Source organism: Notamacropus eugenii, chromosome 5, assembly GCF_028372415.1.
Source record: "Notamacropus eugenii isolate mMacEug1 chromosome 5, mMacEug1.pri_v2, whole genome shotgun sequence".
In the NCBI taxonomy this organism is placed as follows: Eukaryota; Metazoa; Chordata; class Mammalia; order Diprotodontia; family Macropodidae; genus Notamacropus; species Notamacropus eugenii.
This window is the reverse complement of record NC_092876.1, coordinates 67,040,720-67,058,051: the sequence shown is the minus strand read 5'-3', so window position 1 is coordinate 67,058,051 and position 17,332 is coordinate 67,040,720. Positions and strand designations below refer to the sequence as shown.

The window sequence follows — 17,332 nt, the reverse complement described above, 5'->3', positions numbered from 1 at the left end:
GATTTTTCCTCCAATGATGCCAGTCACAGTCCATCCTGTGAGACTCTTGACCTTGTCTTTCTAGAAGTCCACCACAGTGGATCTAACCAGAGTACTGAATCTAGCCTGATTTATCTTGACATGCAGAGACCAGTGAGGCACACAGCTCCTCCTTTGGTTATCTACACTCTTAACCCAGGACTAGTCCACTTTCTTTTTCAACCGTACATTCCTTTAATGACATTATCCTTCTTCTATTTTTATGTTGCCTCCTGCTCCTACCCACCCTAATCCCTTCCATTCTCTAAACAATACTTACGTTTAGTGCTTTGGACACTGTTAGTTTCCATGACTCAAAGGCATACAGTTCCACAGGTAGAATGTTGGTATTAAAAAGATGGATCTTTGTTTCAGGGAGAAGTTTGGGGTCACTAAAGGGGGACAGGGGAAGAAAATTAAGTATTTTATAACTCATACTATGTGCCAGGTATTGTGCTAAGTGCTTTTTACAAATAGTATCTCATTTGATCCTCAAAATTACCCTCCCAAGAAGTAGGTGCTGCTATTAACCTCATTTTATAGTTGAGGAAACTGAGTCTGACAGAAGTTAAATGATTTTCCCAGAGTCACATAGCTAATAAGTATCTGGATTTGAATTCATATCTTCCAACCCAGCATCAAATCCATTGGGCCCCCCAGCTTTCCAGTTTCCCAAAGGCAATCTAGTATACTCTCTTCTTGCTGCTTAAATGCGGGTGAAACTTGTAATCTACAGAATCTATAGATAAATAAATATACACACACACACACATACATGCACAAGCATACACGTATGCATATACATATGTGTGTGTACGCTGTTGAATACATTCTTTATTATTACTAGAGAGAGAGAGATTTGGGGTAGGGAATCTGGACCTGTGATTTCATCAAGCTGGGAAACTCTGGAAGTGGAAACTCTCTCCATTGATTCAGATAGGCAATTTAGTTGTAACATATGGTCTGAGAGAGTTACCTGAAGCACCGAAAAGTGACTTGACCAGGACCATACAACTCACATTACAATAATAACAGTAGCAACAACTAGAATTTATGTCATGCTTTAAGGTTTACGCAATATTTTACAAATAGTATCTCATTATTGTTTAATCGTTTTAGTCATTTCTGACTCTTTGTGACCCCATTGGCAAAGATACTAGAGTGATTTGCCATTTCCTTCTCCAATTCATTTTACAGATGAGGAAACTGAGGCTAAAAGGGTTAAGTGACTTGCCCAGGATCACCCAGCTAGTGTCTGAGGTCAGAGCTGAACTGAGATCTTCCTGACTCCAGGCCCACTGCCACCTAGCTGCCCACTTTATATATGAGGAAACAGACAGTGACTTGCCCAGGATAACATAACTAGGAAGGGTTTTTGAGTCAGCATTTGCATTTAGGGCTTCCTGACTCTTAAGTCCAGTGTGTCACCCAGTGGCTGTGTCTAGTTGCACACATAGAGATAGGACCAGATCCTAGGTCTTTCTGACTCAAAGGATGGTCCTTTAACTACTATGTGACTTGTGTGTGTCTGTTCATATGAATAGATGCATATAGGAAAGAGACAGGAACTCAAACCTGTGACTTCATGGAAAGAGGGAATTCCCTGGTGAGAAAGTTGCCTAAAGCACTGAGTTTAAATGACTCACCCAGAGTCTTATAACCAATGCATGTCAGAAGCAGAACTTAAACCCAGATCTTCTGGCTTTGAGAGATACTCTGTCCCCTGCACCACCATGCCTCTATAGAGGTATACATATAGAGACTGTATGACATAAAATGTTTATCATATATTATATATAATCATATATTATATATCATATATTACAGCACGCATTATATATATGCAATACTATATAACACAGGCTGTCCCAAAAGTCTTAGTACAGTCTAGAGCTATTAAATCTTAACAGTTTTTACATCTATTAAGCTTAAAGTATAATAACTGAGTTATTAAAGCTTGAAGACTTTGGGGACACCCTGTATAAATGAACAGAGTGCCTGACACATAGTGGGTACTTTATAAATGACTGTAGTGTGATTGTTTGAATGATTGACAAGACACTCCATCTATTGACTCCAGGCTTTCTCTCTGCCGGGATCGCTCTCCCTCCTCTACTCCAATATTGACCTCCTCAGTTTCCTTTAAGTCCAACTAAAATCCCTTCTTTAACCCACAACCTTCATAATTCTATTACATTCCATCTGTTAATTATTTCCTCATTATCTTGTTTGTAGATTTTTGCTTGCTTGTTGTCTCCTCCATTAGCTTGTGAGCTCCCTGAGGGAGGGGAAATCTTTTGCCTCTTTTTGTATCCCGAGCACCTTAGGACAGTGTTTGGCACATAGTAGGGACTTATGTTTATTGAGTTCTTATTACTATTCTTCTTCTTATTATTATTACACATTGAGGTTTACAAAGCTTCATCCCCACTCACCCCTGGTTCCTAGCTAGGGTCCCCAATCATAGAGAAGAGACCTCCTCAGATTTTAGGCCCTGGACTTTGGTCCCTCTTTTTCCTTCCTCAAAGCACTAAGAGAACAATGATGTTTGTTCAGGACTCAAGCAGCTGACAGCTGATTTATTAGTGGTTTTGAGAGGAGCAAGTCTGCTGATGTCCTGGAGTTGTTCTTGTGTGGTCTGGTAATCTTGGTCAGGGGATGATGGCTTTTCAGGTATCTCCCCAGGAAGGGTTGAGAATAGTTTCAGCAGCTGTTTTGGGGACACCCTTGTGTGGCCCTACGAGGGGCTACCCCTTGTGCCAGGTGCTGCTTTGGGTCAAAGAGACAAAACTGCCCCAAGATAGCTCAGATGAGGGCTCCTGACTTCCCCAATGAGTCCACCCCACTCCTTTCCCCTACTCCCACCCTCAAAAGAAGCAAGGTCTTCTACACACCCTGGAAACTGAAGGCAGGCCCCTTCATCCTGCCCTTGTGCCCCCTTTCTATGGTGAGTCATGTAAAATGGCAAAACCTCAGGAAGCTACTTAGGGTATTAGCCCTATTTTATCACAAGAGCGGAAATCTTAGGAGGCAAACCATGTATATACAGGTGGGCAGATCCCAAATAGGCAGCCCAGTGGCAAGAGTCAGTTTTGTCTAGCTTAATACACTGGCCTTTCCTGTCTACACTGCTGCATCTCCAGACTGGCTAGGCAATCTCTCCCATAACTCCCCAATCCTAGAAGAAACTGTGAACTTGAGGGGTCTGAAGAAAGTCTGGAGGTGGAGTGAGGCTCTGCGCATAGTACAACCATAGGTTTCATATTTGAATATCTTTCATATCAGTTAATCAATAGGCAAGCATTCACTGAATACTCACTATTCACCAGGCCCTCATAAAAGTAAGACAATCTCTGTCCTCATAGAGTGAACACAATGAATATTTGGCAGTGGTGGTTTGGGAAGGCAGCTTCGGTCTAGGCTGGGGGTTCTTAACCTTTACGTCCTGGACTCCCTTTTGACAGTCAGCCTGATGAAGTCTGTGGACACCACAGAATGTTTTTTTAAACAAATAAAATGAAATAAATAGGATTACAAATAAGATCGATTATATTGAAATTGTCATAAAAATATTGGGGAAAAAACCCAACCACATTCACAAACTCCACGTTAAGAACACCTGTCAATATCCATGGGGATTACAAATGGAGATATAAGGAAGTCAACTGTCATTCCCTTTCCAGAAGCAATGTTAATATTGGTTTGATTTCTCCAACACGAAGTGAAGGGTAGGAGTAGGGGATGAGAGATGAGAGGAGACTCTTAAACCAAAAAAGGACAAGAGACTTACCCAAGGTCATGAAACTGGGAGTCAAACCCAGATCTCACCAATCCAGGGCTCTTTCTACCTCATTCTGCTCCAGGTACTCCCAGAATCTGTTTTTCATTCACTGTGAGTACTTCTGATGCAGATCTCCACCCCTCAGAGCCTTAGCAAATGGTCTTCATGAATGGCTATGAATGACCAATCCTCTGGTGATGGAAGAACCTCTATACACCATGCTCAACCGGTGCTTGGATGGTGAACACATTGCCCTTTAGTAGGAATACTTATATGATTATAGGTTTAGCACTGGGGACTGAGCTATTTACTGGCTATCAAATCCTACCTCTTCATTTAACAGAGGAGGAAACTGAGACCCAGAGAGGTTAAATGATTTGCTCTGGGTCACACGGCTAGTAAATGTCTGAGTCAGAATTTGAACTCAGGTCCTCCTGACTCCAAGACTAATGCCAAATCTATTTCATCCTACTGCCTCTCTAGGGTAAATGCCTTAAAGCCTTAATCATCATTTTCTTCTATCTCCTCCAGGAGTTTGCCTACATTCTCTACTGGTCTCTGTTTCTTTGTCTTTGTCTCTCTCCCCTCTCTGTCTCACTCAGCAGTTAGTCATTTTTTTCAATCCTGGCCAGCTCTTCATGACCCCATTTGAGTTTTTCTTGGAAAAGATATTGGAGTGATTTGTCATGTCCTTCTCCAGCTCATTTTACAGAAGAGGAAACTGAGGTAAACAGGGTTAAAGTAACTTACCCAGGGGCATACAGCTAGTATGAGTCTGAGGCCAGGCTTGAACTTAGAGATATGAGACTTTCTGACTGTAGGCCCAGAACTCTGCAACTGGTACCACATAGTTGCCTCTATCTCTCTCATACACACTTCTTTAATCTGGTAGAATGGAAAGTGCACTAGCTTTATATTTGGAGGATCTGGGTTCAAGTCCCACTCCTGCCATTAAGTGACCTTGAGCCAATAACTTAACCCCTGTGGACCTCAGTTTCCCTGTCTGTAAAAGTAAGGAGCCTGGACTAAATGGTCTTTAGAACTATTCTAAACCCAGTTCAAAATCTGATCCTTTGTAGCAGTGAGCCAGTATTTCCATAGCTACCAGTTCCCTTACCTACAATCTGCCCAATTCTGCCGTACCTTAAAAAAAACCTTTCTATTGGTCCTGCCTTCTGCTCAAGGTACTGACCTATAGTTAGCTCTCATTTATGCCACAACCAGACTCCAGGAAAAAAGCCATCTACATCCATTGCCCCTGTTTTCTCACCTCCCACTGTCTTCTGAATCCCTTACAATTTGGCTTCCAAGTCCCACCACTTGACTGAAATGGCTCCCTTCGAGGTTGCCAAGCCATCTTTTGATGGCCAAGCCTGTTGGCCTGCTCCACAGCTTTTGACACTGTGGCCTCCCCCAGCCCCCATACTTCCTCCTCCTTTAACTTCTCTGACACTTTTCCTTCTAGGTGTCCTCCTACCTGTCTGACCTGTTCTTCTCAATCTCTTTTGCCGGATCATCACTCATGTCCTGCTGCTCTTCCAGAATGAAGTACAGGCAATAAGCTCCACTCTTGTAAGTATCCCCAAAGTGCTTCCCTGGACCCTCTTTTCTCTCTACAGCCTCTCTCTTGTTGATCTCATTACCTCTCATAGGTCCAATCTCATCTTTATGGAGGTGACTCCCAAACCTATGAATCCAACTACTGTCTCCTGAGCTTCAGTCCCACATCACCATTTTATTCTCACATCAACCCTTTAAGATAGAGGTTATTATTAACCCCATTTTACAAATGAGGAAACTCAGGCACATAGAAGTTAAGTGACTTGCCCAGGGTCAAGGCATGAGGTATAAGGCAAGATTTGAACACAGGCCTTCTTGACTCTAAGACTCCATCCACTGCACACTTCACCACCATTAGAAAAGAGAAAGATCACATACCAATAGTAGATCGATCACATACTGAGGAATCCTGAATCACACAGTATTATGCTACAAATACTAGAACAGCAAGAAAAGAATGGTGGAGGTCACAGCAAGATGTTTACAGTATTCATGGAAGCTAAAGCCAGGGAATACAATAAGCTGTTGTGCAAAAGACCAGGCAGAGGCGAAGGCAGAATGGGAAAGGTGCCCATCTTCTAGCTTTTATGTTGTCCTACTTCCAGGACATGGGACAGGGTGTCCAGACACTCAGGCTGCTGTTGTTTCCTTCTAAAAGAATGAGTTGTGCAGTGGAAAGAGCCCTGACCTAGGTGCCAGGAGCCAGATTCGCAGAATGTTGGGGTTAGGAGGGTTCTCAGAGGCCACCAAATCCAACCTGCATCTGAACAGGAATCCTTTCTATATCATCTCAGCCCAATAAACATACAGCCTCAACGGGAAGATCACCAGTGATTCCCTCCCTCCTAAAGCATCTTGTTGCATTCTGGGATGGCTCCAATTGTTATGAAAGGTGGGTTTTTTTTCATACCAAGCTTAAATCTGTCAATCTGTAACTCTCATCCATTGCTCCTAAGGCAGCCCTCTAGGGCCAAGCAGAGTAAGTCTACTCCTTCTTTCACGTGTGACTCCTCCGAATACTTGAAGACAACCAGTCATGATTCCCTGGTTTTTTTTTTCCAAGTTAAGCATTCCTGTTTCCTACAAGTGATCCTCATGAGGCATGATCTCTAGGTCTTTTACCATTCTGGTTGTTCTTTTCTGCACACTCAACCAATCAACCAACAAGCATTTATTAAGCACCAATTAAGTGCTAGGCAATGGGCATTTAAAGACAAAAGTAAAACAAACAGTTCTTGTCCTTGAGTAGCTTCTACTCTAATGAGATGTTCTCCAGCTTATAAATAAATGTCTTTTCCTAAAAGACTTGGCCAGAACTGAACATAGCACTCCAGGCGTGTTCCGACCAGGGCAGTACAGTGGGACCATCACTTCCTCTACCCTTGATGAACACTATGCCTCTCTTAATGCAGCCAAAAATCAAATTAGCTTTTCCAGATGACATATCACACTGTTCACTCATCTGGAGTCACTACATTCCTAGACGAGAGGTGGGGAACCTACAACCTGAGAGTGATCAACTGGATCTGACCAAAAAATGAACCTTCGAGGTCAACTGGTTCAGTTAATAGGGTATAGTATGCCAGCACCATACTAGCAGATCTAGTGCTATGACCTTAGACAAGTCACTCATCTTACTGAATTTAGCTTCCTTATCTGCAAAATGAAAATTTAGAGTTGAATGGTCTTTAAGTTCCCTTCCAGATCTGACATTCTGAGTTCTAAGGGCTCCCCCAAATGCTGACATTCTGGGTTCTAAGGCCCCTCCCAGCTTTGCTATTCTGGGTTCTAAAGTCTCTTGTAGTTCTGACATGCTATGTTTTAAGATTCCTTCTAATTCTAAATTTCTGTCACTTTTACGAGGAGATGGGGGCAGGGTGCCATGAGGTTGGAGAAAGGAGCAGAGGTTTTGAGGTCCTTCTCTAAACAGCAGCTGTGTTTTTCCCAGGCAAGAGCAGACGTTGCTGTCACTTGATTCTCCCAGCCCTAGGAACCATGGGAGAGCCAAAGATTGAGCCAGAGCCCCCAGTAATGTTGGCCTCTGGCCCTGCACCCCCGGAGGCTATCACGAGGCCCCAGTGAGCCAGCAAGCAAGTTAGAGCTTCACCCGAGTAGCAACTGGGCTCACCACTTCCTGGAAGCCCCCACCCATTGGACTTAACACTGTTCTTGGAAGCTCTGAAAACTGGAGCAGATCACTCATCTAGCTGGTCAGTGCAGGGCTTCTGGCTTCTTTGTTTGTTCCCAACTGAGAATTTTCCCTCAATACTTTGCCCCTTCCCTCTTCCCCTCCAGAACTTCACGAGCCCTTCCATTGGGAAATGGATACCTCCGAGACTCCTGGCTGTTAGGACAGAATTCTTTTCTTATCAACAGTGGCCTCAGAGGGTAGCTATTAATACCTAGTGGCTGCATTTTTCCTGAGTAGACAGACCCCTTGCCTTGGATTGAACATTTCCAAAGGGAGGGCAATGTAACGCAAGCTCCTCTGTTTAAAATCACAAGGAATCTGGGGGGAAAAGTGGCTGTAGGCTTAAGACCCAAGTTTCTCTCTGTCTCTCTGTCTCTCTCCCTCCCTCCTTCTCTCTCTCTCTCTCTCTCTCTCTCTCTCTCTCTCTCTCTCTCTCTCTCTCTCTCTCTCTCTCTCTCTCTCTCTCCAGCCAAGCAGGATATATGTGTCATTTCCCAGCAGCAGGAGGTCGATAGCCTTGGCCCCTTCCCCAGGCCAGATGTCCTTGAAGCCTTGGGCCTGGGTACTGTGTGAAATTCCTTCCAGAAGTCACAGTCTAGTTAGTTTTACTTCTAGACACCTATCAGCGATTCTTAAACTGTGGGTCAGGACCAAAAAAATTGACAACAGTAAAAGGTTTCTGAATGAGCAACAACCAAAAATGATTTCAAAATCAAATTCCTAATGAATCCGAGGTGTTTCTGACCCTACTTGCCAGTGTTACATGGAACAACTTTGCTGCAGCTTTGGTTCTGAACACAAAGCATGGCACTCTGCATTGCACATGCCCTCAGGCCAACAAACGCTGCCTAAACTTGAAAAGGGGTTGTGAGTGGGAAAAGTTTAAGAAGCCTTGACTTAGAGCACCTCAACTGCCCAATTTGGTTGAAATTCCTTAAGGATCTAGTACCTGGTCCCCTTTGACCTTCTTAAGAACATGCGTTTAGTCAAGAGTTCACAAAATTTTAGAACTAAGGGACTTTGGAGGCCATTTAATCCAAACTATAGGAGGAGGAAACTGAGTCCTGAGGAGAAGTGATCTGTCCAGACTCATAAAATGAGTTCATAACAGGCCTGGGACCAAAACTTAGTTCTTCTTACTTCCAGTTCAGATCATGGAAACCATTGTATCACAAAGTTTAAGTCAATTCAGTTCACAAAGTATTTATTGAATCTGCAACATGTGTCAAGTCACCTTTTTTTTTTAACCTACCTATGATTTCATCAGTGTAGGAAAGCCCTTAGAAAGAACTGTCCCTACCAAAGAAGACTGACTTTCTTTCCAGAAGTCAGAGAGCTGCCTGGGCCACATAAAAGTTAAGTGACTTGCTAGAGAAAGAACTATGGAGTCTGAATGAAGATTCAAGCATACTTTTCCTCTCTTTTTTTTCTTTCTCATAGTTTTTCCCTGTTGTTCTGATTCTTCTTTCACAACACGACTAATGTAGAAATGTATTTAATATGACTGTACATGTATAGACTATATCAGATTGCATGCCATTCTGGGGAAGAGGGAGGGAAGAAGAAAAAGTAAGAACTCAAAGTCTTATAAAAGTGAATGTTGAAAACTAAAAATAAATACATTTTTTAAAAAGAAAGAAAAAATAATAAAAAGAGCTGCTAGAAATATTTTTGAATGTACAAGTCCTTTCTCCCCCTCCCCATCACCTCTTCTTAAATCTCTTTAGTATAGCTGGGTCAAAAGATATGCCTAGGTTCGCAATTTGGGGGACATCATTCCAAGCTGCTTTCCAGAATGGTTTGACCAATTCACAGTTCTACCAACAGTGCATCAGTGTGCTTTTTATCCCACAGCCCCTCCAACACTTATCATTTTCCTTTTATCTACAACTTTGCCAATCTGGGGGGTATGAGCTGGAATTTCATATGTAACTTAGTCTTTGAGAATTGCCTGGTGGCTCCTACATGCTAAATGACTTGCCCATAGTCACGCACCCAGTAAGTATCAGGAACAGGCTGGGAACCTAAGTCTCTCTAACTCCTAGGCTGGCCCTCTCTCCACAGTGACACATTGCCTACCTTCATTAAAAGGAGAAAGATTAAATATGAATAATAGAACAAGTAACCATTGGTCCCGAAGGTGCGTATAAATCCCCCCAGAATCATTATAATTAATAACAGTCCTCATTGTTATTATACTTTGAGGTTTACTCACAACAAATAGAAATAGCACTATCTATCACAATCATCTAGATCTTGAACAAATCATTTCATCTTTCTTGGCCTCAGTTTCCCCCTCTGTAACATGTGGATGTGGGCCAAGTGACCTCTAAGATCTCTCTCAGCTCTAAATCAATGACCTTGTATTTACCTATCTCTGCACATGTTGTATCCAATCAATGGATTGCAATTTCCTTGAAGGCAAGAACAGATTTCACTTTCTCTCCATATCCCATAGAAGCATCACCTCTGCACTTACAATTTGGTTCATGGACTTGAAGTGTCTACCCTCAGAGAGCTTATAATTCAGCAATTAGTGAGTGATCATAAAGTCATTTACTCTACTAAAATTCTCCTTCAGGGCTTCATTGTGGCATGTGATTTCACCCAGGGTATTCCAGGAAAGCAAAGTTCTAGCAGTTTCTGCTAGACTGGAAAGGATTTGAGTATGGCTCAGGGACAGGCTGGTTACCTTACATTCTGAGGACCAGACTAAATTCTGAGAGGCTCATCACCACCAGGTTAAGTCAGCAAACAAGGAATTGTTGTCTTGAAGACAATGGAGCCTTTGTTATCTGCATGGGTAGAGGGACTTCTCACACTGACGATGCCATAGATCCTTGATTAATAACAATATGCACTGTACATTATGCACAATAACAGTAACACTATACACACATTTATTTGTTAATTCATTCATTTGTTTGTTTATACTGTGTGACTCAGGGCAAGTCAGTTCACCCAATTTGCCTCAGTTTCCTCATCTGTAAAATGAGCTGGAGAAAGAACTACAAACTACTCCAATATCTTTGCCAAGAAAACCCCAAATGGGGGTCACAGAGAGTCATACATGACTAAAACAACCAAAAAACAACACATACGCATATATACATATACATGCATATGATCAGTTTAAAGTCCTCAAAATGCTTTATTGTCAATTATCTCATTTGAGGCTCACAACAACCCAATGAAGAAGAAACTACAAGGATTATTGGTCCTGTTTTTACACATGAAGCCTGGAAAGGTGAAATGAGTTGCCCAGGGCCATACAATTAGTGTCAAAGATGGCAACTGTACTCAGGTCTTAATTGATCTGCTTTTTTCTCACTACATCAAAGCTAAAGATTCTAAGATCTGTAGGTGAGGAGGGAGTACAATCCAGACATCCTCCTAGACTAAGGGATGGGGAACCTTTGACCTCTCTCTAGGTCTTCAGGTACAGCCCGACATTTGATCAAAGGACTGCCACATGTGACCTCACCCATCCTGGTCCCTCTGTGAAGTAGGCATGGTTGATAACATTATGTTTGTTTTTACAAATCCCATATTATTGTGTAGAATTTACTTATGTTCTCACAGAAGGTTTTGGCGGCTATTAGTAAAGCCTCACAAAGTTTATGACACACTATTAGAGAAGGTGAATGGTTAGCCAGGGAGAGATAAGAAAAAGCGATTTCTGTGTTCAGATCTTTGGCCATTGTCCAGTTCCTGGGCCATGGAGAAGCCATGATACTCTCTACCACACCCTTAATCCCATGGCAAGGGGAAGCACCAATGCTCTCTGTAATGCACCTGGTTCCCATGTTGGCACCCTTCCATGAATGATTCGATGTATATTGTACCAGCTGTATGGTGGAGGCAGAGTGGTTAATGGGGGGTTGAGGATAGCACTCTCCAGGAGGTACATGATGGGTGGAATGTTTCATTCAAAGTCCTTGATTTACCTTGCTACTATTGTCATTAAATAACTTTTGCTGATGATTTCATGAGTCAAAATGGTTTGGTCTGCATGAGAATACATTGAATGGGGACTTGAACCAGAGGGGTCAAGAGCACCTCAAACCTGCAAAGTACTGCAGGCCCCAGAATTGTACTGGGGGCCTGAGGTCACTTGTGCTACAACTGTAAGACATTGTATTAGAAAATACTGAATTCATTCCTTCCAGCTCTAAATCCCATGAGTTTTTTATTATGATGGACTCCAGAGAGGCTTGCGGCAGATAGAAAATCAGAACTGTGAGCCGTCAGAAAGGGGAGAAATCAGCATCAGCTTCAGTTATCAGGGCAGACTTCATAGAGGAGGTGGGATTTGTAATAGTAATAACACTTGACATTTAGTAATAGTAATAACACTTTACATTTCCATAGCCTTTCTCCATCTAGTCATCCATTCATTCAACCAGCATGTGCCAGGGACCGTACCAGACACCTGGGATACAGAGAAAAAGAAACAAGGAGTGTTTATTTTGCTGGAGTTTACAAGAGACAAATAAATACAATGGAAGGTGTTCCACTTTTGGATTGTGATTTAAGTTTAAGACTTTTGGAACACCCTATATACTTTGGGGAGGGAAAGAATATTAACAACTGCGGGGAAGGGGAGTTGCCAAGACAGTGAGCCAAGCCTTAAGAAGGAGTGCATTAAGATTGGCAAGGTGCTTGATAAATATTATTTCATTTTATCCCCATAAGAGGTGGGTGTTATTATTATCCTCATTTTTTTGCAGATGAAGAAAGTGAGGCAGAGGTTAAGTGACTTGCCCAGGGTCACACAGCTGGTAATAATATATAGCTAACATTTATGTAGCGCCTACTATGTGCTAGGGACTTTACTGAACACTTTACAATGATTATCTCATTGGATCCTTGGGAGATAGAGTCTATTATAATTTCCATTTTACAGATTAGGAAACTGAGGCAAACAGGGGTTTAGTGATTTGCCCAGGGTCACACAGCTAGTCAGCATCTGAGACCAGATTTAAACTCAGATCTTCCTGGACTCCAGGCTCTATTCGTGGGGCCACCTAGTTACCAAGAGAAGACATAGGCATGAATGCTGGATGAATGTATGTAAAACTGCAACAGAAATGTAAAGTGTTGTTATTACAAGGTCCAGCCGCCTCCAAGAAGTCTTCTGTGATAACTCAAGGATTCTAAGAGCTGTAGGTGAGAGGGGAGCACACATTCTCTTGAGGTGGGCGTGGCTAATATTATATCTGTCTTACGGATAAAGAAAACCATGGAAGGGAGTTGCAATCTGATACAGCTCGGACTAGGACTGGGGACTCCCACAATACTTCATGAGATCTCCTGTAGTCTAGAACAGTACTTAAAATCAGCTCACAGATTTGAAAAGCATTTTCCTTATAACTACCTTTTTTTCTTTCCTTGAGGCAATCAGGGTTAAGTGACTTGCCCAGGGTGACACAGCTGGTCAAATGTCTGAGGCCAGATTTGAACTCAAGTCCTCCTGACTCCAGGGTCAGTGCTCTATCTACTTTGCCACCTAGCTGCCCCATACCCACTTTCTGAGATAGACCATAACCTTGCTGGTAGAAATGCCTTGAAGACAGGGGTTATTTTATTTTTGCCTTTGTAACCCCAGGGTATGGGACAGGGGCTGCCCCACAGAAGGTGACTGATAAATATTTATTGAATTGACTTGTGTCAGGGAAAATATTATCATTCCCATGTCGTGGAGGAAGGACCTAAGACTCTGAGTCTGGGGCAGGATTCAAATCCAGGTCTTCTTGATTCCTGGTGCAGTAGAACCTTTCCACTGCTCCCTTGCATCTGAGTAGTAGAAATAGTAGTAGTAGTAGTAGTAGTAGTAGTAGTAGTAGTAGTAGTAGTAGTAGTAGTAGTAGTAGTAGTAGTGGTAGTAGTAGTAGTGGTAGTAGTAGTAGTAGTAGTATAGTAGTAGTAGTAGCAGCAGCAGTAGTAGTTGTTGTTGTAGTCATCAAGGAAGGCTTCCTGGAGAAGGGGAGAGGATTTGAACTAGGGCTTGAATGACAGGTAGAATCTGCAAGGGTAGAAGAAAGGGTGCTCTACTTCGGGGAGGGGGAGCACAGGATTACGAAGGAACAATATTGCCTCAGTAGAGTAGACAGAGCATGTTGGGAAGTCCTGGGATGCCCAGAAAAAGCATGGTTGCATATAAGATCAGAACTGGGATACTACCGCTGACAGCTAAGGAACTGGAGGAGTGGGAGTGGGGATGGGGGACAGGGCCCATAGAGGGCAGAGTTGTGCTAATCTTCCTGATGTTGGAACGCTTCCCCTCCTCCTCCCTTCTTTCCCCACCTTCTCCTCAAGCGGCAACACCATAAACACATGTGAATCTTTCAACGGGATGCTGACACTGAGTCAGGGGACTATTTATAGACCACCCTCTTCTCCTCTCACCTACTTTGCCAGTATTTACCAGGTTTGCTGCTGGCTCAAGGGGGGTGACAAACAGTTTATCATGCAACTGCTCCCAGGCACATAAGCAAGTTGTTGGGACACCTTCAGAGAACTCTGGCAGGTGGGAGGGCTGCCCAGTAACCCCTTCCCTCCTCCCTCCCATTGAGGCAGCTTTTACTACCTATCCCAGCTGTTCCTTTAGCATCCTTTGTAGACTCAGCTTCAGTCTTGGATTCAAAGGAGGCTGGAATTTCCACTTCCAAGCTACTCTCCCCATTCTCTACTTCTCCTCCACTTTCCACTTTTACCTTCCACTTTCCAAGGAGCAGTGAACCAGCCAGATATGCCACATCTGAATCAAGGACTAGAATCTGAGATTCTGCCTATTACTCAGGTCTGCCCCCTGATACTTTTCACACTCCACCATTAGCTTTGAAAATCCCAGAGGTCAACCCATTTGGGTGTCCTTGATTCCAGGTGGAAACAGACATGCAGGGACTCAAACCCAGGTCCTTTGACTCCAAATCCTGTATTTCTCCACTGTACTGTGGTGCTTCCCTAATTAAAAGAGAAGGGGTTTCAGACTGGGCTAAGGAAAGAGAGGTCTTGCTCTCCATGGAAATCTGTGTGGATAAAGGAATATTGGACTTAGGAGTCAGAAGGCCTGAGTCCCAGACCTCTCTGTGACTTAGTGCTTTGTGACTTTGGACAAGTCCCTTCCTTTCTCTGGGCCCAAGTTTCATCCACTGTAAGATACAGGGAGCTGTACCAGATGGTTCTTAAGGCTCCCTCTATTTCTAGCATCTTTAACTTAATAAAGATTTATTAAGTGATTGCTATGGGCAAGGCATTGAGTAAGGTGATGGGGACTCAAAAGCAAAAACGGAACTATCTCTGCCCTCAAGGAGCTGCCATTTTACCAGAAAGGGATTCAATATGTGTATGCATAACTACAAAATCGTTTCAAGAGGGTGAAATTGTTAATAATTGGGAGAATCAGGACAATAAAGTTATGATATGGGGAAGGGAAGGCCTTTATTCGTTGTTCTGTTCAGTCATTTTCAGTTATGTCTAATTTTTCATGGGATTTTCTTGGCAAAGATACTGGAGTGGTTTAGCATTTCCTTCTCTAGCTCATTTTACAGATGAGGAAATTGAGGCAAACAGGATTAAATGATTCTCCCAGGGTCACACAGCTAGTGAATATCTGAAGCTAGATGAGTCTTCCTGACGCCAAGCCTGGCACTCTGTCTACTGTGCCATACGTTGCTCTACTGTGAGTTATTTGAATAGTACAGGTCTGATAAGAAAGGGATGACCTGTCCAGAAGATCCAACTTTGTTTGCTTTCTAGGAGGGAATCCAAAGTATGGTGGCAGTATGAGTCTCAGAAAGGCACTGTGTGGGACCCTATGGGAGAGAGGGATTTCACCAGAATATCAGGGTGCTGCCCTGCTTTCAATCCCAAACATTAGTTTCCTTCAGAGGGGAGAATTGTGTTGGTTACTTATAGGTTACTATGAGTGCTTTTTGTGTTTTCTCTTTATGAGCTCCTGCAAATCATTTGTGTTTTCTGTTATTTTCTGTGGAGTGAAATAAGACCTTTATTCAAAATACATTTGCTACTATGAATACTTGCAAGGGATTTGTGGTTCTTGTTTACCTTTGTGGAAACCTAGATGTTAGCATGCTTAGAGATTTCCCAGAGGAAATTCTGGATAAAGGTACATGAGCCAAAAAGGAGATATTGACCTTTCAAAATAAGTGTCCAAAATTGGATCCTATCTGTGTGAACTGAGTGTGTGTGTGTGCATGTATGTATGTATGTGTGTGTGTGTGGTGTGTATGGTGTGTGTGTGTGTGTGTATTCTAAGGTTTCCTTTCAGTTCTATGTTCCTTTAAGGTTCCTTCTAACTCTGATATTCTATATTCTGAGACCTCTTCCAACTCTTAACTTTCTACAATGCTATTTTGGGCATGTCCAGTCCCCAATTGCCAGGCTGTGGTGGCACCTCTTGGTGTCCAGCTTACAGGAGAGCCGGGGCCTTGGTGCAGGACTAAGCAGCCGTTCCCTTTGTTACGGGTCCAGATCCTGAGGCAGCTTCAGTTACTGGGCAGTAGCTGCTTTTATTAACACCCTAGTCTGGCCATGAACTCCAGAGACTAACTTTAGGATATAGAATCATGTATCTGCAGCTGGAAGAGACCTCAGGGGCCACTTAGTCCTCCTTTTACAGATAAGAAAACTGAGGCCTAGGGAGGAAGTGATTTGCCTAAGGTCACTCTGGTAGTAAGTAAGTATCAGAGGCAAGATTTGAATTTTATTCTTAGAGCTCATGCTCTTGCCACTGTACCAAACTGCCTCCCTTCCTTAGGTTTTAGAACCTTATGCCAGCCCCTCTCTGCTCTACCTTAAGGCACTCTGATGCCAGTTCAAAGTTTTCCTCTTCCAGGAAGTCTTCCCGATTTGCTCTACAATGAGGTCCCCCAGGGTTTAGAGACTTTGCAGACACTATACTGATTTGCACTAGTCTAATTTTCCCAAAATCTGACTGTGGGCTGGCTCCCTGTGAGCATGTATTATGGCACCCTAGATGAGGTCTCTGGAGGCTAGAGCTATGTCTGGCCCCATCACACTAAGGGGAAGAGCTCCATCTGCCCTTCAGAGGAGGACTCCTGAGGACAGTCTAAGGTCAGAGACCTAGAATTGGAAGGGACCTTAGCGGCCAACTCTCTCACCTTACAGATGAGGAAACTGAGCCCCAAGAAGTTATCCAACTTTCCCAAGATCACACAGTTGTAAGTGGAAGAGCAGGGATTTGAACTGAGGTCCAAACTCAAATCCAGTCCACATTCTACCTGACCATATGGAGCTCCTTCAGTCCCTGACCTCTCCCTTGCCTTCGGTTCCCAGGAGCATCCAGGACTAGACACTGAGTACAAGGAGACTCTCCTCTCCCTTGTCCCTAGGGAACAAATTCTGCTCCTATGTTATCCTCTCTTCCCCCTCCCCCTCCTACTGTATTTCCAGCAGCTCTTGAATCATATGTCATCCAGGCAGCTCTCATTCCCCTGTCCTCACCATCTGCTAGGCTGGTGCCTGACCCTTCCAAGGTTCCAGACCTCCTCCAGGAATGATCCTGTACTCAGTAAAGGGAAGGGGGCTCAAGTTCAGCTGTCTCCAGTGGGCAGGAGCCAGCTTTGCCCATATTCTCTCACTGTAGCTCTCTGACTCTGGGTCTCTCTCTAATGACACTGATATATGTATATTTTTGTTAAGTTTTTCAAAGAGTTTTACATGTTTTTTCCTCATCTCACCCAGTGAGGTAGTATTACAAGCCAGTATTACCCCCACTTTATAGATGAGGAAACTGA

General features: G+C 43.2%; 1 protein-coding gene across 1 annotated transcript in view; it reads left to right on the top strand.

Moving 5' to 3' along the window:
• Nucleotides 1-17,332, top strand: part of TRIM63 (tripartite motif containing 63) — a 49,520-nt gene that overhangs the window by 10,164 nt on the left and 22,024 nt on the right. Inside the window, exon 2 of the mRNA XM_072609417.1 lies at nt 5,265-5,371. The gene's annotated coding sequence lies outside the window, so the exon portion shown is untranslated. The remainder of the gene's footprint in view (nt 1-5,264; nt 5,372-17,332) is intronic.